The sequence below is a fragment of the Macaca mulatta genome, chromosome 1, assembly GCF_049350105.2.
Source record: "Macaca mulatta isolate MMU2019108-1 chromosome 1, T2T-MMU8v2.0, whole genome shotgun sequence".
Classification (NCBI taxonomy): Eukaryota; Metazoa; Chordata; class Mammalia; order Primates; family Cercopithecidae; genus Macaca; species Macaca mulatta.
This window is the reverse complement of record NC_133406.1, coordinates 170,078,704-170,083,787: the sequence shown is the minus strand read 5'-3', so window position 1 is coordinate 170,083,787 and position 5,084 is coordinate 170,078,704. Positions and strand designations below refer to the sequence as shown.

Here is a 5,084-nt window from a genome sequence, read left to right as displayed (position 1 = left end):
TTAGTAACGTGATAGTCTTTTCTATCTGTACAAAAGAGCTAGAATATTCCACCAAAACTGTGAAACATGAATCTAGCAAAAACAAACAAGAAAGAAGACAAAACACAAACCATAAACCTTGTGTGGTCTGGAAAAGGGAGAGGGGTTGGTGAGGTAGAGATAGAGCTGAACATGTGTGAAGTTTCTGAGGAGGAGCCCTGTGTGCTCTCTGAAGGAGGGGGATAGAATCCCAGGAAGTATGAGCATCTGTCCTATAATCAATTTCTGCCTGAAGCCACACAAGGAGGTGTTTCATGATATCATGAGGATCCGATGCCACTAAGAAAGAAGGACCATAAAACACAGTGTCAAAGGGTAAACGGTCTGTTGTAATTTTGATTGCCCTGAGGGGCGGCATGGAAGAGCTGCCAGTTTTTCCCATGTCCTTGAGAAGGGCACAGTTTTAGGAGAGAGAGAGACAGAGAGTCTTGGTAGACCTGCGAAAGTCTCATATTCTGGATGAGAGACACATAGAGGAAAAAGGTGTGGACCATAAGACCAGAGATGTGTGGGAAGGGAAGGAACTCAGTGAATGCTTGTGTGGACTGTCTTCTGAGCACCGAGTGCGATCATAATCTCACTAGATGGCAGCAGAGTGTAGGGTCCAGGATATGAAGGGACAATCAGTTATCTCCCCTTTACCCCCAACTCCATATTTCTCACCACTACTCTTTGCCATGACCCTTCTTCAGGAGCTTCTCTGCCATCTCTGGGAGAAAGGCAGAACATGACAAACTAAATTGCTGCGTTTGACCTGGAATGAATGAGTTTACTCTTAAAGCAGTACAATTGTGTTTTCTGCTTTTGAATGTATCCTGTGGCACCACCAACTCCTAGAATTGTGTAACATCTAATTCCTTAATAAATTCCCCATTTTATGTCACTTATGGAGGTTCTGATTCTCTAATTGAACGCTGATGGTTCTAGAAGTTGAGGTTTGTAATGGTTCTATGAGAACAAAATCTTAAGGATGGTTATTGTGAATTGGTTCTGGATTATCTGGAATTGGTTCTTGGATGAGATTAAATTGATAGGCAGTAATAACTGTGTTTGCATTGGTAAGAAGGACACTTGTTTATAGCATGTAATGGCAAAGCAGTTACTTATCATCTGCAGACACCTGTAATCCAATGCCCATATAAGGCAAAACTTTCATTTTGAGCAGTCATAGACAGCTTCAGGTCCTTTCCCTTTAGGTGGGGAATGTAAAATCCTGAGCTTACAATTTTTTTCCCTGAAGTTCTCCAGCTCATCTGGAAGCAGTTAAGTCATTCCTTTATGCTCGGTATATTAGGGTGAGTAACCACCCTTGTTTGTCTAGGACTGAGGGGGTTCTTCAGATGCTAAAACTGAGTAAGTCCTAGGTAAACTGGGATGAGTTGGTCACCTAACTTATATTCACTGAATTGTTTTATGACAGCATTGACTTGATTAGAGAAATCAGAGTCTTCGAGGACTTGGCAGAATCAGGGATGATGATTCATACCACGTCCCCTCTTAATTTGTATCTTCAGCCTGTTGAGAAGACAGCCAGAGCTTGGAGAATAACATTGGATCACTGTAAACTTAACCTGTTGGTGACTCCAATTACAGCTACTTTTCTGGAGGAGATTTTGTTATTGGAGAAAACACCTTCTCTGGCACTTGGTATGCATTTATTGACCTAGTGAATATTTTTCTTTATAGTTGTTAATAAAGACCATCAAAACCAATTTGCTTTGAGTTAGCACCTTCACTATCCTACGCCAACTACCTATATCCGCTCTCTAGCCTTTTATCATCATTAGATCAATAAACTGTTTCCGTAAAGAACAAGATAATAGAATTTTAGACTCTGCAGGCCTCATAAACTTTACCTCATTTTCCTCCTCCACCTTTATGTCCTCCTCCTTTTCCTTCTTCTTCTGAATGCTTTAAAAGTGTGAAAATTAGCTGGGCATGGTGACTCACGCCTGTAATCCCAGCACTTTGGGAGGCTGAGGCAGGCAGAACACCTGAGGTCAGGAGTTCAAGACCAGCCTGGCCAACATGGTGAAACCTCGTCTCTATTTAAAAAAAAAATTGTGTAGTCCGGAAGCTGGCAGTCTCCTCAGTTGTCAGACTAGTGCTAGCGACACGGGAGTGGCTAACACATCCTCTTGCCGTTCCCAGTGTTTGGGCCTTGCCTGTGATGGTGGGAAAAGAAAATGGCCTTGCTGTGCTACAACTGGGGCTGCGGTCAGTGCTTCGATCCTGAGACCAATTCCAATGATGCTTGCACGTACCACCCAGGTGTCCCAGTCTTTCACGATGCATTAAAGGGTTGGTCTTGCTGTAAGAGAAGAACAATGGATTTTTCTGATTTTTAAGCATTGTAGGCTATACATAAGGTAGACATAATAGTGAGAAGCCACCTGAGCCAGTCAACCCTGAAGTCAAGACTACTGAGAAGAAGGAACTATCTGAATTGAAACCCAAATTTCAGAACACATCATTCAAGTTCCTAAGTTAGTAGAAGCAATAAAAACGCCAAGCCCAGATGAACCAATGACAAATTTGGAATTAAAAATATCTGCCTTTCTAAAACAAGCACTTGACAAACTGTCATCAGGGAATGACGAAGATAAGAAAGAAGAAGACAATGATGAAATTAAGGTTGGGACCTCATGTAAGAATGGAGGGTGTTCAAAGACATATTGGTGTCTAGAAAGTCTAGAAGAAGTCTGTGCATATCATTCTGGAGTACCTATTTTCCATGAGGAGATGAAATACCTAAGCTGTTGTAGAAGAAAATCTTCTGACTTTAATACATTCTTAGCCCAAGAGGGCTGTACAACAGGGAAACACATGTGGACTAAAAAGGATGCTGGGACAAAAGTTGTTCCATGTACACATAACTGGCATCAGACTGGAGGTGAAGTTACCATTTCAGTATATGCTAAAGATTCACTTCCAGAAGTTAGTCGAGTAGAAGCCCATAGCACATTGTTAAATGTGCACATTGTATTTGAAGGAGAGAAGGAATTTGATCAAAATGTGAAAATATGGGGTGTGACTGATGTAAAGTGAAGTTATGTAACTACAACTGCAACAAAGATTGAGATCACTATGAGAAAAGCTGAACCGATGCAGTGGGCAAGCCTTGAACTGTCTGCAGTGAAAAAGCAGGAAAAGCAAAAAGACGACCCAGTAGATTGAGTGGGAGGTGGGAGGAAGGCTATTACGTATTTCAGAATTCTTAATACTGTGTGAAGTGGTGACCTGCTGCTGAAATCTTTTGTTTTGCTGTGGTGTTACTGAATCTGGCATTTCAGGATTAACATTAGGTTCTTAAAAGCCAAAGTCAGTTTGTCTTTTTGTGCCTCTCATCTTTCTTTTGTGTTTTGTAAGACTGATTGTTCATTTCTCCTTACTGGTAAGAACCATAGTTGTGTCCTGTACTTGAAGAGGCTGGAACATAGCCCATAACCATAATTGCAGTATTTCTTTATATTTCTCTGTTAAGAATATAAATATTAAGGAACATGTTTTTACATCTTTCTATTATTCCATAATTAGTAAAGCAAGATGAAATGTCAAATTTTAATCAAGTTTTTATGGATTTGTATTCTTATAGTACTCGAAAATATTTAAGGAAGAGATGAAGCTCTGCTGTTTTTTCTACGTGGGATGATTACTTTTTTAAGGAGAATTAATCCTGAGGTAGTGTAGTAACTAAAGGGGAATATATGAATTGTTTAACAAATTAGAATTTGTTTACACCTACTTGAATTTTTAAATTACATCAAAACTTACATTACTTGCCAAGCAGTGTGATGTAAGAGTACAGGAAACATAAATAAGAATACAGAGGTATCAATTTGGTTAAAATTCACCATTTTATAAGACTAAGCGATAATCTTAAAAATCTCTTTCCTGAATATTTAAATGTTTGTATGGTGTTATGACTAAATTGTTACTGATTTAGAGACTAAACCCTCTTAAAACCGTTAATTAGTTAAATACAAAAAAATTATATGTATCTTGCTTCCCTGATGGAAAACTGTATAAAATTGTAGACTTAAAAGGTTTGTGGAAATACATTAGGATATCAGAAAACTAAATATATGGACCTGCTTTGTGACTATCTACTACATGTCAAATAAAATAGCTTAATTCTTTTGAAAAAAAGTGTAGAAACCATTCTGAGCTCCCAGATTGTACAGGAACAGGTTACAGGCCAGATCTGGCCCATGGGTCATAGTCTGTCAATCCATCTAACCCACAAGTCAGTGAAGTAGCTAATATAACATCCAATTCACTGACAACGGGGATCTCAGAAGGATCAGCTTGCCTGAGGTTTCACAGAGAGCCTGAGGTTACACAAATGTATTATCTTGGATTTTAAAATGTTCCCATAAGGTTCCAAACCATTTACTCTTTCCATTGTTCTAATTCCTACCCAGACTTTCTCTTTCATGCCGATGGCTTTATTTTATTTTCACGGAGTGATCCTAGGAAACAATACAACTTGTTGACTGATTACTATTAGAGAGAGAATGTCTCACCATCGATTTCAGTAGAACTGAAATCATTGTATTTGACTGATATTTTCCATGATTTTCTTAATTAATTGAACAGCTATTTATTGAAAATCTATCATGTCTTAGCACTGTGGTAGGATTTGGAGCTATGACTGTGTATAAGACAGACTTGTTCCCTCTGCTAATAGAGATTACTATCCTGCAGGGAAAATAGAGTTTAAGCCAATAATGGAACAATGAAAGACATTACAGTTGTGATAAATGCTGCAAAGAAGAAGTCAGGTTGCTGTGCCTTACTAGTAATATTGCTATCTAATCAGTCAACTTATACAGTAAGGGGAGGGTGGATGGGGAATGCAGTCCATGAACTTGAGAAGAGGGGTTGGATTCAGGGAGAAAAAGTTTTAGCATTTGATTTACCGAATTACCTTACCACTATCTATTCCATCCAGAAGCACTCAGCTGTTTTAATTAGATGCCCAGTGTTGAAAAGGGTAATTTAATATGATGATTGGACATTTTGCTCAGTGATTCTCTGACATT

General features: G+C 38.9%; 1 pseudogene; it reads left to right on the top strand.

Annotated features, from left to right (window-relative positions):
• The first annotated feature begins 2,225 nt into the window (after positions 1–2,225).
• LOC703167 (cysteine and histidine-rich domain-containing protein 1-like) lies at positions 2,226–3,216 on the top strand (annotated as a pseudogene).
• Positions 3,217–5,084: the final 1,868 nt, after the last annotated feature.